Below are 13819 nucleotides of genomic sequence, written 5' to 3'. Positions count from 1 at the left end.
TCCAGCTGAGGAATTCCAGTAGTTCTGATTTCTGCAACTGTAGGTCTAGTCATTCGGTGCAAATTAATGCTGCCTAGTCATTTCATCCTTGGCTCTTCTTCTCTAATAGCGAGGCTCTGTGCTCGTTTAAGGCTGTAATTTGTACTTATGTACCTACATTTGTTGTTTTGTACTCCTGGCTCTGCTTAAAATCACGAAGTAGCTATTCGTAGTCTAACAAACAGTTTGAGCATCTGCATCGCAAAATGGTAACTGGGTTCTAACGGGGTTTCGCAGTGCGGCGGAGGGTCTCAGGTGGGTTCGCAGCCCAAGGCAAAGGAAGTCAGAGTTGTACAGGGCTTGTATTAAGAGAGCGTAGAGTTACCAAAAAAATCACCATTGTCTATCTGTGATTTGGTAAACATAAAACGAGTATGAGTGATACAAAGACCAGGGGCATCGGGCTTCCTCGGTGCCGAGGAAGGTGTGGCAGGGCCGGCCGGCCTTGTGGTCGGCAGGACGGCAGCTGCTGCTTCCCTTTGCCGTCACCGTCCCTTGGCGAGAGCGTCGTCCTCCACGTGTCCTGCTCTGCTACGCTCAGATGCCAAAGCCCTTCTCTTGTATCTGGTCTCTTTGTTTCAGACCTTCTGGTTGGTTTCGGACTTGGTGTCTGACAACGTGCCTCCCCTACGTGGACGGTCCCGCCGCCTGCTCCGTGATGGGACGGGCCATACCATGATCCCTTGTACATGCGCCTTATGCGAGTACTAAATATTACAACTTGCTACTGTCTGACGGGGGTTTTTCTTAAGGCATTTTAACCTTTAATCTGGGTAGTTCTGGGAGACGGAGGCCGTTCCTGACGGCTGCGAAGGCGCTGAGCTGGCGTGGAGGATGCGGCGCTGGGAGCAGGAGCCGGGCTGCGAGGGTCGGTCGTGGCTTTGCAGGGTGGGGGACTGCAGCGAGTGGTTGTAAGGTCTGGGAGATAGGGCCGGAATTAGATAAAGCCTCCTGCCTGAAGGACGGGGAGCGGACAGCCTTGCAGCCCTCCGGCGCACGAGACGCGGCAGCGGGAAGCTCGCTTTACTGGGGTTGTGAAGCGGCTGAGGCAGCAGGGGCAGGGCAGCTGAGCGCGCTGCGTGGAAGGGACGGGGAGGCAGGTGACAAGGAGCACGTCCCTTGAGTGGCTGATGGCGTGCGGCCCCTCGGACGTGGCGGTGATTCTCTGCCGGAGCCGTGCGCTGCGTGCCGAACGGCTGGCTCTTTGCACGGCAGGTGTCCTCTAAAGCCCCTGGACGTCTGAAGGGTGCTTTAAAATGGAAAATGAACCCTGCCAAAATTACATTTCATGCCTGAGGTCACGTAACGTCACCTTTTTTGTTCTTCTGAGAACAGCACCTTAGGTAGAGCATAACTTAGGGTAAGTACTGCGACATCTTTATTGCACCAAAAACACTCTCAACACTTGTTGAGAACTTAAGTAATAAATACCAAAATAATTAAAACTAACTTCACCTTCAGTCCCTTCCCCCAGCTTGAATCCTGCCTGATTTCAGTATGAGGAATTTTATTTCCAGTGCTGTCTTTTCATGATTGTCCAGCTACGCCAAGGCATGAGGACTGCCTCCCGCGCCGAGCTCCTGGAAGAGCTCCCGCGCTTTCCTACTGCAGAAAAGCACAGGTCCATTTTTATACGGAGAGGAGAAGAGGACTGGACACCAGGGAAAGCAGGGAAAGAAATGACAGAGTAGTGGTCTGTGCGTGGCTCGATGCCTGCTAAGCCCAAGCCCTGACTGCGTTATAAACCTCTCGGCTATGGTTGGTTTTCCTCTCCAGCTCCCTGGCTCCGTGAGTTTCCCGTCTCCCCCGAAGCCTTTGGAATTTCCCAGTGGAAAAGCGTTTCCCGGTGGCTCTGCTCCAAGAAAGAGCTTCGTGAAACTCCCCGGATTCCTCCTCCCCAAAACGCTGACAAGTCTGATGCATTTGGTGCAGACTCCCTGAGCGATTCCAGCGAAATGCGGTCCGTCATCTTTAGAGCCGGTGTCGCGCTGATGCTCAGATGGCTCCGGCAGGATCCGAGTCCTTTTGCACCGACTCCTTGAAATCCATTCCAGTGTCTTCGCAAGTCGCTTGTAGAAGTAGCAGGTTTCCACTGTATGCGAGCGGTGTAAATGGAGTGCCGCAGGCAGATGTTCGGAGGAATTAGCCTGGTCCGTTAGGCTGCCTAAGTGCTGCCTTGCTATTGCCAGATGTGCCGAGAATCGCTGCACGGTGAGAAAGAGATGCTGAAAGTCGGTGGGCTAACGAGGGCTTTTCTCCTCATCCTTGCGCCCGGCTGAAAACGTGTCGTACTTTTATAACTTGCAGTCCTTTCCCAGCTTTCCTTTATGTTCCCCGAATGCATCGGAGTCGAGTCATTGCAGAAACGTAGCGCGCTTCCACTGATTATAGGGGGGTTTTGTAAATTAGGGGGGTTGACCCCGTAGGGTGAGGGGGCTGGGGAACATTGCCAGAGCGACAGGTCGTTTTCCTAGGGACGTTAGCAAGATGGGTCACGTTGGCAAGCAGTTACTGCACGTTTGGCCATCTCAGTTTTATTAGGTAGAGCGGTATTTAACAAGTGTAAGCTGTCAGGGTAGGGATCGACCTTGTAACAACCAAAAAATCAATAAACAAACAGAATAGGTGCTGTTTATTTTAGACCTACATGAAGGAATCTTACTTTTTAGAGAAGGGCAATGGATCGTTAAAAAAAATAAATAAAATCATGCCACGGTACTGATAACGCTGTTTTCTTCATGCGTTTTGCAAAGGGAAAGTTGATCGAATCTTTGATCTCCAAAGAGCCTCCAGAAGATAAAAGTGGATGAACTATAAATTCCCAGAAGGAAGGAGATGTGCTTTCCACTTGAGGCCTCACTAATATTTGTCTGGAATTAATTTTATGAACTTTCAAGTCCTTTCACACATGCAGTGAAAGACCAAAGTGATCCAAGTGTGGAAGCCGTGGTTGGAGGGAGGCTGCTCAGCCTTCCACGGCTGTTTGAGTCCTGCTCATCTTGGTACCAACAACGGGACGGCTTCCATGATTTATAAATGTCAAAGAGAACACGGTTCCTTTCCTAAAAGGTTGGTTTTGTTTTTTTTTCTTTTAGGAAAATTTGCTTTCAGGTCTTTTGCTGTGAAGAAGGTGGTTCTGAGACAGGTCGGAGCTGGTCCCAGGGGCCGGGAGGAGGGTGACGGCCGTGGCCGTGCCCAGAGCAGGGAGCCACGGGGAAGGGACGTGGGAGAGCAGCGAAGCTGCTTCAGTGCCTCGTTGTTGCTTGCGGAAGAACCCCCAGAAAAGTTGTGTGCAGTAGTGCGAAGCTATGGGTTGGATCCTTTCGCTTCCAGACACGACTCCAGTATTTCAAGGGCTCCTTTGAGGACTCCGGCTTCAGTCCTCCTACCCGCTTGTCATATTTTATGAGCGTGTTTGCTTCATTTTTGTTTGTGTCCCTCCACGCGCGGTGCCCTGGAACCAATTAGAGGAGCCGAGGTCGTGTCCCGGGAGGGGGTGCCTGCCTGGCTCCCCTCTCCGCCCGCCGTCTGTCCGGCCTTGCTCCGGCGGGGGTCACCCTGCCGCGGGCAGAGCGGGCCGCTGGGCGCCCGGGGCCTGTCCCCGGCCTGAGGAGCACGCATCAGCTTTCCAGCCAGCTTCCCGTCCGTGCCACCAAACCCAACGTTTGCACAGCTTTAAAAACTGCCACTGTTTTTTTTTTTTCCCTACTTCTCGAGGACCAGGGTTCTCCCCTTTACCGCTCCATTTTACGGTGTTTTCTACTCTGTGTTACCGACTCCACCTGTCACTTAATTTGCTTTAGTTGACTAAAACTTGACCCTCTCCAATGTCTCTTCTTTTTTTATTTTTCTTTTTCCCCTCCTTCCTTTTTGTCTTGGTGTATTTATGCTGCTGTGGAACTGCTGTTGCTCCCAGATTAACAAATCATTCTGGAGCTGGTAATTAGCAACAGTTGTGCTAAAAGGAACCATCAAGAATGTTAAATTAGTCCACTTTTAAATAAACTGTGTATGAAATGTTAGATCTCTATTCCCAGAGCACCAGTAAAAATGCTGCTGGCTCTTTGCTAACAAAGCCAAAATATGGGAGTAGCATGGTTGTAACTACAGAGACAATTCCGTGCTCTTGAGGTTATAAATAATGACAGAGCATTTACAAAGCAGATGTCAATAGGACTCTTTAAAAAACATTGTTTTAAAAAAAAAAAACTAGTTTCTTTTTCTCCTACTTTCATCTCTGTTCCCAGTTAGATCCCTGCCGTGCTGCTTTCCTGGTTTGTTTGGTTTTTGCTTTTTGGTTTGGGGTTGGTTTTTGGTTTTTTTTTTTTTTTTTTTTTCCTTCCTAGATTTTTTCATATTGAGCTTGGTGAGAAACATAAGTGATTGTTATCCATTCCTTGATTTGGAGCATGGCAGCTGGGAAGAGGCTGAGCAGATGGCTGTCCTTAAGCTGACAACAATTTGGTTCCTACTACTTTGGCAGTCCTTACTGCCGAGGAAAGTCCTTGATGAGAACGCATGGGTTTCAGCGCTGCAAATGGCTTTGGGTGAAAGGAAAATTAAATTCTGGGAGAGCAGAAGCTCGCCTCGGTCCCTGCTTCTACCTGGAGCTCTGGAAGTGACGTGCCAGCTACGTGGGTTCAGTGCTTCACCTTGTTGGTATTCACTGGTGGGTTTAGGATGGGTTTAGGAGGGGTTTAGGATGGGTTAGCAGGTAGCTGATGCCAGAGCCTGGCTGGGGGTGCCTGGCTCCCTCCGTCCCCCCGGGCAGCCCCCGCTCCCGCAGGTGCCACGTCTCGGCCGTCCCCGTCCCCCCCTCCCGACCTGGCAGCGCTGACGATGCAATAGGGCTTTTTTTTTTTTTTTTTTTTTTTTTTTTAAATATCCAAATCACAATAGCGACTTTTCCTGCCGGCTTCCTCTCCTTTGGAAAGGGCAGGTTCGTCCCTCTGCCTCCAGAACAATCGGTGCCTTTGTGTCGGCCCCGTGCAATTCCCCAAAGCCCCGGCATTCCCAGAAACGCAGATGTATGAAGGGCGATAGAGCCTTATTGTGCTCCGAAACCATGGTGATGAGCACTCGGTAAATACAGAACATTTCCTGGACACTGGAGCGCAGGGGACGGTCCCAAAAGAAAGGCTCACCACAAAGTGCTTGCACTTACTGATTTCCCCCAGAATTTCTCTGTGGTTTCCCCCAAAATGGGAAAAGGGAGGAATTCAGATGATGTTGGAATCTTCGTGGACAATCTCCATCCCTTTCCTCTGACGTTGCTGTCAGTACTTGTTATGACTACGGCAAAATTAAGCCTGCAGCTCATGTACAGATCCTCACCTACGTGCTATACCTGTGGTTATTGTAATAAGACAGGCTATTTGTATAAGGTCTTACACCCCAGGCGCTTTTCTGCCTTGAAGGTACGTTGATAAAAATATAGGTAACGAAGTTAAAATATAGGTAACTGTTTCAGAGCATGGTCTTGTCTCTGTGCTCAGTTCTAACCACCGTTTCCACTGGGAGAGGTCCAGAGAAGCTTAACAACTGTCTAAAAACCCAGCATGACGTTTAGGTCCTGGTTTCAGCTCTGTTGCAGCAGTGGTAGGTTAATACCCTGTCATTTCTGGAAACAAGTGAAAGCAAAGGCACAGGTGATATTAAAGGGCATCTTCTTGCTCTAGGGATAACTTTTAAGAGAATACATTTTGAGAGAGCTGAAACATTTTCAGCATATCCTTGGTTCAAACTACTCTGAATTCATTTTTTTAATACTGAAATCACTTTGAGGTCAAATTCGCTGCAGCGTCCACTCACAATCTTTGCTGAAGCATGTCTTGGGAAACCATAGGCAGTTGTTTGTCATCCAGCAGCGTGATGTGGTAGTTACCCAAGCAAGACCTAATTTGAGGGAAGCTCCGCGTAGCCCGAGCGCGTTGGGAAAGCAGAGGTGTTAACGTCTAGGCTCGAGCCAATATGCTGTTTCCGCTTAAAGATTGCGGAGTCACTTTCTGTACCTGGAAGGTGTGTGATGGTGAAAGCCTGAGCGGTGACGTTCATTCCTGCCGTGTGCGTTGAGGGTGATATTTTCATGAGGATGTGCTGCATCAGCCAGCAAGAAGGAACCGGAGTCTGAAAGCTGATGGGGTCCAGAATTCTTCATTGAACTCTGGTATGTTGCTGTCCCAGTTGGATGTTAAATTTTAAAAGAATTAACTTGCCAGGAGAGGTACGAGCCTAATCCTGTGGTGGCCGTGATGAGGAATGGTTCCAGGTCACAGGGTTCACGGTGTAATGGTCAACGTGTCCTGATCCATACGCAACCTCCGTTTGCCTCCTGTCTTCTTCACCGGCCCTTCCAGTTGTGATCTGGATTGTTCCAGAAGAAACCTTGCTTCATTATTCTTAATATTTATAAAGCCGTGATGAGGTGCTGTTGGTTCAGTTCATCTGCAGAGCTGCTTTGGTGTCTGCTTGTCCTTCCCTGGTACCTCCTGTCTGGTTCGGATAAGGTGCTGGGATGCCCACTGAAAGGTTTGGAGGTACAGAGGATATTCAGAAGGCTTGAGAATTCTCCGGTCAGAATCTCACCTCGGTTCTCCGGTCAGAATCTCACCTCGGTTCTCCCGTCAGAATCTCACCTCGGTTGCATTTTCAGATACTTGCGCTGATTCCACTTCTGGGTGGAATGGATGGATGGATCCTCGGTCCGCAGCCTACGGTCTGTGCTTCAGCAGGCTTTGCTGAAACGTGAACTAAACTGCTAAGCTTTTTTTATAACTGCACGTTAAGCACAGACCAACATTATTAGAAGTGACTGGTGATTCTGTATGAATTCGACTTCTGAAAACCGGGGCTTTTCATAACGCCTCGGGTCAAATACTGAAGTTCAGGAATCTCAGATAGTTTCTTCTGTTACAAAACATGGCCAGGACTAATGAGAGGAGAACAGATGTTCCAGCCGGGCAAGGAATGCAATTGCATCTGAACTATGTGTGCATCTGAACTATGGATGCTGTACACCAAACGCTGTAAATGCTGAACTCAACTAGTAGCTGGTGATTTCTTTCCCACAGTATGAGAGGCTCTATTGTCTGTCTTGCTGAAGTATTTGCAGCTGAGCTTTGATTCCTGTGAATAAACTGGCTCTCTGGCCGCATCCACACAGTATTTTGCAGGCAGACGCAAGTTTGCTTAGCACATGCTCCAAGTCCATCTGGTCCCAGATGAGCTCCAGCCCAAAAGCCGAGGAACTGGTGCTGAGCTGCATCACGGACACCTTTCCGAACGGCCAGGTATGGCAGCCCAGGCTCGGGCTCCTGCTCAGCGACTACGGGGTATCTGTCTTCTGCAGATCTTGGGCTGAATAAGCTCATTTTTCTGTCTGTGGGGGCCGGGGCGGGACTGAATAGCCAAACGCAGAGCAGCTGCGCTGGTGATGGGAATTGTGAAGTTGTCTTCAGTTGTGGCCTGTCTGGGCACTCATTAAAAATCCGCTCAGTTATAGTAGACCAGATACATTAGCCGTAAGAAAAGTGCTGTTGCACAAAGCTGAAGAACACCACAACCGGGAAACTCTTTGGGGAAAAAGTTGTGAATGAGACATGGCAGTTGCATGTTTTCATTAGGGCTTTGTTGGCCATGATGTATAGCAACATTGTTGGATTCGTAACTGATCTCGTTAATACAAGTAGGATTTGGTGAAGTCCGTTAATCTGTTTGAAATGCTGTGAATGGATAAACTCAAGAGCTGGCTGAGCCAGGCAACACTTCACTGTGTCCTGGCCGCTGCAGGGACTTGACTTTGGCTTCCCAAAGAGTGGTGGGGTCTCTCTTGGGTTTCCTTCAGACCCCTTTTCAGATTCACAGAAATAAAAGTACACGTGTATGCACGCAGATGTATCTTTGGGTATAGATCCCATGCTATTCCATGTAATTAAACCGTCAGATTACAGACAGCTGTTGAACGCTGCAGAGGTTTTCGATCCAGTCAGGCAGAATTACGTACGGGAGGAGGAAAAACATGTAAAGATCTGCAGGGATGAGATAGTCGAAGAGATTTCCTCCCACCTGCCCTCGCTTGCTTATGGATAGCTGTGGTGGGGAAGAGTGCATTTAAAACATCCAGCAAATAATTTAAGAGAGCCTTTCGTACGCTTGCTTAAAACCTTGCTGCAGCACCACTTGGGAATCATTTCTACTGGAATTCATGACATATGTTAGTTGTTTATCTTAGTGGGATATGACTTAAAATGTCAGAATGTTTTGTGTTAAGCAACAACCGAATAAAACAAACAAAATAAAAACACAGCTGTAATACTACGCTTTAAATTGTTGAATTCAAATATGTGGTATTGATAAAGTAAGCAATAGGGTGCAGTGGTGTATAGAAAATAAGCCTTGTGAAGCCAGCCAGCAAGCCAAAAAAAGCCTTGAGATACTTGAATTAAAAATAGTAATGTTGTTTGTCAGCTCTGCTGTAAAGATCCAGCATTTGGAATCCAACCTAAATGCCTGAAGGAAAACAAAGGGCACATCATATTCTTCTTCCATAGCCAGTGAGAGTGCAGAAAATGAAATATGATGGCCACAGGTTCTGGTGTGAACCCCAGGAACTTGGCTGGGACTGATTATGTGGGAGCGGAGTTAAGAAGGGTGGAGATTTATGTTTGATTGGGTTTTTGTGTTTTTGAGAAGGCAGTGCAATATAATTTTGCCAGCAACAGTGGCTCTATAGTTAATTGGGAGCAGGATTTTGTCTTTGTTCATGAACACATTTGTGCTGCGGTGTGCTTGCACCTACTCAGTGGAGATTGGGTATTTTTTTTAAAAGCCTTCACGGTATCAGTAGGCTGTCCTGGTACCTTGCCACCGAGCTCGATGTGGATCTGAACTGGATAGAGGAAATAAATCGGCCGGTCGTTCTTTGTCATACAGAGTGATGGAAATTCCTGTTGCAGTAAGGATACCTCTGTTGTGCTCGAGAAAGCAGTGAGTAGTGATTTTCAGCAGAGCTCTGGCTGTTGGAGAAGCAGAGGTGAGGTCGCGGAGTAACGTAGGGTGAGGTGACTGGATCCAGCCCTCTCCCCCAAAGGACCAACACCACGACAGAGGTTACAACAGCAGAGGTGACAGACTTCCAAAGGGCGGTTGCTCTTCCAGCCTGGTTCTTCCATGACCCCGCACCTATGTTGTTCCTCGTGCCAAAAAGCCCTTAGGAGGTATGCAGGGCTGGTGGGTCTCTACGTGCTCCAGCACAGGTCCCTTCAAACAGCAGCTGACGACCTACGAGTCACACCGTCCTTTTTAAGGTGGAAAAACCTGGTAAATGCATGGGAGCAATTACATTCATCCTACTCCTTCCCCCTCTCCAGCTGGGGCAGAGGGTGCTTGTTCAACAAGGTACCTTTACCTGGACCAGTGAAACAGGTTGTTGACTCATGGTCTCTTAGGTCTGCCTGTCTTGCTTACGCTTCGGTTCTGATCATCTTGAACTGCAGTAACTACAGACTTTTTTCCCCTTTAATATCATTAAAGATCAGTATAAAGCACATCGCAACCTACCGTTGCTGCTGGCCAGTATCTCTGTATTTTTGCATTTAACTGTCCTCCCATTCCTTATGAGCTTGACCAAGTTATTCCCTGATGTGAAGAGTCCTGTTCTTTTAATTGTCAAACCAGGCAAAAATCTCTCGTGAGTATTGGCAGGAGAAAAAAAACTTTGGCAACAACAAAAAAAACCTGTTACGTGATGAGATCTTACATAGTCTGAAGCTGTCTGAGGGAGAGAGATTGTGGTGCTCTGGCATCCAGTGTCACTCCAGGGACTCGAGAGATGGGGCAGGGATGAGCTGTGACTTCTCTCCGTTTGTTTTTAGACCGATGGGCTTGAACTGGGGTCTGGTGTATGGGATCAGAGGAATAGGGAGGGAGCAGGCTACTGATCCATGGAGCTCCTGGAGCAGCATCTGATCATCTGGATGACACATGGATGTAGGCTTGTCCTTTGACGGATTGCTCAGAGGAGAAGAGCAGTGAGGCAGCAGAAAGCCACTCTCATACCTAACTCACCACAAGAGAAATGATTCTCAGCCGTTGGTGTTGATGCACAAGCTCTTCTCGGACCCTCTGGCCAAGCAGCATAGTGTCCCAGAAGTGTCAGGGGAGACCTCAGCGCGGGATACTTCCCCTGGAGACATATGGAGACGTGTGAAAAGTCCTTAAAGAAGAAGAAGAATAGCCTCAAAAAGTGGATCTAGCCAAGGGAGTGCCTCAAAAGAGTACAAGATGAGCTGCAAACTCTTCTTGATCTCTCAGGCTGGAGGAGCCTGGCTTTGAGCATTAGGCAGTTTAATTCAGCAGAGGGGTGGGTATCAGAAGAAGCGTCAGCCATAAGTTGGCTCCGAGGCAGTCTTGGGATCTTAGCAGCTTCTAATGCCAGAATGTGACAGGGCTACCACTAAGCAAAGATTCCTGAAATTTAGGGCTTGTGTTTCTGCTGTGCACAGAGTTTAAGTGCAGTGAAGGTAGAGCAGCAGGCTGGGATGTCCTCCAGGCATGGCTCTTGGGACTGCTGTGGAAGGAGGGTGCTGCTAGATGAAGGACAAGGAGGGAACGCTATGTTATGGGATGCCATCATGGAGCATCTCAATTTAAGATGTAACCAGAAAAAGACGACCGTGTTCACGGATGAATTTTGAAGAGTTTAAAACAAAATTGAAACAAAAGCAGAGAGAGAAGCAATAATAGTGGTTGAGGAAAAACTGAATGGCCTTGGGATTTGCCTTACACACTAATATATCAAGCAGCACTGTTCCATCCTTCCCCCGCTTTGTACAATGAGCTCCCCGTTCTGTTATGTAATATATTCACTATATTCTGATTTATTGAAATTAGTACTAGCCTTGTACCGGGGACATCGCATCCCTAACTTGGATTCAGCCTTTCTGCCTGTAATTGCGGGCAGCACCTTTCCTCCACACTTAGCAGAAGACCTCCCTTCCTCATCCCAGCCCCCCAAAAAACACTCTGGCAAAGCATGCCAGAAGTTTTGAGTCATGTACGATGCATTTTATTTCTGGGATATTTTCCTGGATCTGTAATTTATCATATCTTCTAAATATTCTGGAGGAATAATACCAAAGCTGCTCTTCAAGACCTGTTGCCTTTTTCTCTGGAATTGGTGAAGAAACACTTTCTTTTTCAGGGAAGGGAAAAAATTTGTCTTGTTTCTGTATTTGTATCACTGACTGATATTTCAGTACGGTCCAAGAAGCTTTCATCTGGATAGACCAAATTTCCTGAAAATGTTTAAAACATATTGGTTCCAAACCTCCCCCAAAACCACATGTTCTAGATTAAGCATGTGTTTGGGAGCTAACATCCTTCTTTCCCCAACTCCACCATAGTCTGGCATTAATAACACCGCACTTAAAAATATTTAAAAAGCCTGACATATCTCATACCCGTGCGAATGAAGTAAATATCATTACACCACTTCTGTAAATGAAACAACTGAGTTTCGGAGGTTTGACTAAAGTGGAGTTGTTCTGTTATTCATTGAGACAACTTCTATCAAAGCAGGTGGTAGATTCTTCATCGCTTGAAATCTCAGGTAACACTTGAGCGTTTCTTTCCGCTCCCCCCTCCTCTTTCGTATTGGTCAAATAGAGATAGAGGGATTGATGGAAGGCTTAACGAGTAGGACTTCTTTAATACTTGATCATCATAATGGTTCCTTCTGGTCTTAATGTCTGTGAAAGTTGACAGGACCGGTTAATTCCCAGGCATGGGTCAGGAACGGTAACATTTGAATAGCTGCTTTGCCCCTCTTTTTTAGGAAGCCCCAAGGGACAGAGAACCTCCTTCCTGGAGAGGTGGAAGCTTTCACAGCAGGAGGGCACTTGGTGGTCAGAGCTTTCTGTGCGAGATGGAGACAACCTGCGTTGTTGGGTTGAACGGTAACCTGAGGCTTAGCAGGACTGGAGTCCTGGGACGCTCATCCGCTGCACCACAGAGCCTGGTTGCTGTGCTCGGCTTCTGTTTCTTCTCTTCCCTTTGTGCGTTGTGTATATTGAGAATCCAGGATCCTTGAGGAAAGAAATCTCTGCATGCAAATGGAGAATAACGTCATTTTGGCCAGCACCCTGACATGTTTCAATAAGTCCGTTAATAACGGTATCCTGAGTAATGTCCAGGAACTCATTTCAGATTCTGTTAGCTATCTATTCTCCAGAAGTTACTGGTGGACTTGGGCAGTATTCAGAGCTTTGTCTGAGATTTAGCAAGTGGTCTCTGTGTTAAACCAGATGGTTAGCAGGGTTTGGAAAAATACTTTACACAAATTTCCATAGCTGTTGAGAACAGTGATTATTAACTCTAATATTCTTCTTCCAACTACACCCAGAAGCTCATACTTCAAAGAAAAAGGTGCAATTTTATTTTTTTTTTTTTTTTTTAGTGCACAAAGAGGATATAGTTTCAAAAATGTGCATACTAGGTAAGTCACATAGAGCTCCCCGCTTCTGTTTTCGTCTTCCAAGTTAGATGTTTGTCTTGAAAGTAGCTGTAGACTTAATGATTTCAGGTCACCTTATGCTTATTTTACAAATGAGTGAGAAGTGATGTGACGTTTCTGGAGGATGCTAACATCTCATTAATTAATCATCAAGATTTTCTCTCTGATTCTGGTTGTAACCTGGGATAAGGATAACTTCTCAGTACCTCCATCTTCTCAGCTCTCGGGGGCAGAGCGTTGATGGTAATACGGAGATGGCTCAGGTGTATTATCTGGTCTTACATATTCCCCAAACCAGAGCCATGCTGAGGTGAGAAGATTGATGATATACCACAGTAATTTAGTGCTAGGAAAATAGAGAAGGGATGCCTTAATAATCCTAGGAGCCAGCAGTGAATGCTGGAAACGGCTCGGCACAGCCTATAGAGGACACGGTGGTTGCTGCAGCGTACCTTTCCAAAAATGGTCGAACACCTTGAAGACATCAGTAGACATCTTTGTTCTGGACTGAATGTGGATGCTGCTAGAATACGGTAGTGGCACTCGCTGACTTTGTTCTGCTCTTGGCAACTGAGAATTTGAGAAAGTTCAGCAGCCTTCCTAGGTACTCGTCCTTTGTTGGACTGATTTCTATAATGGCCAACCTTTTATAGGTTTTATATAAAATAAGCGTAATTACAAAGATCTGTTCCCGTCAATAAAACCAGTTTGAACTGTTTTGCAGGAATTTAAACTATTTCTTGTTAATCCACACACATAACTAATAAGTGAACGCAGGGTTTTTTTAATATACTATTTATATCAGCATACGTCCTAAAGAAGTGTTTGATATTTTTGTATTTATAGTAAATCATAGCAGTGTGTAGCGTGCAGAAAGAAAAATCGGGGCGGGGGGGGAGTAAACTCTATTAATCTTTATAAGAGAAAACATGTCATATGTAATATCCTCAAGTTGCATCACCATCTGTTTTTTTCTGAAGCCCTTGGAAATGATCCAGCAGATGCTAGGGCTGCAGGAGCTGGGGGCTGGAACCTGCTCCCCGAAGCACGGTCAGATGTCTTCTGCTGCTTGCTGGGCCACAGCTGCGGTTTTACACAACAAGAACTCATCTATTGCAAATATTTGCTTTAGCTTAGATGAGAAGTTTGCATCTGAAGTGGCTCAGTGCGAAAACCCGTGGCCGTAGTGCTTCTGCTAGAAGAAGGGACTTGGCATTGCTTGGAGCCTTCCCCGTGCAGATGCCCAGCTATCATATAGATACCGTATTG

The 13819-nt window shown here is 46.9% G+C and overlaps 1 protein-coding gene across 2 annotated transcripts in view; it reads left to right on the top strand.

Annotated features, from left to right (window-relative positions):
* EDA (ectodysplasin A) overlaps window positions 1-13819 on the top strand; it is an 83065-nt gene that overhangs the window by 52626 nt on the left and 16620 nt on the right. The gene's annotated exons all lie outside the window — the stretch shown is intronic.

The sequence above is a fragment of the Mycteria americana genome, chromosome 10 (assembly GCF_035582795.1).
Source record: "Mycteria americana isolate JAX WOST 10 ecotype Jacksonville Zoo and Gardens chromosome 10, USCA_MyAme_1.0, whole genome shotgun sequence".
Classification (NCBI taxonomy): Eukaryota; Metazoa; Chordata; class Aves; order Ciconiiformes; family Ciconiidae; genus Mycteria; species Mycteria americana.
This window is presented reverse-complemented; position numbering and strand designations above follow the sequence as displayed.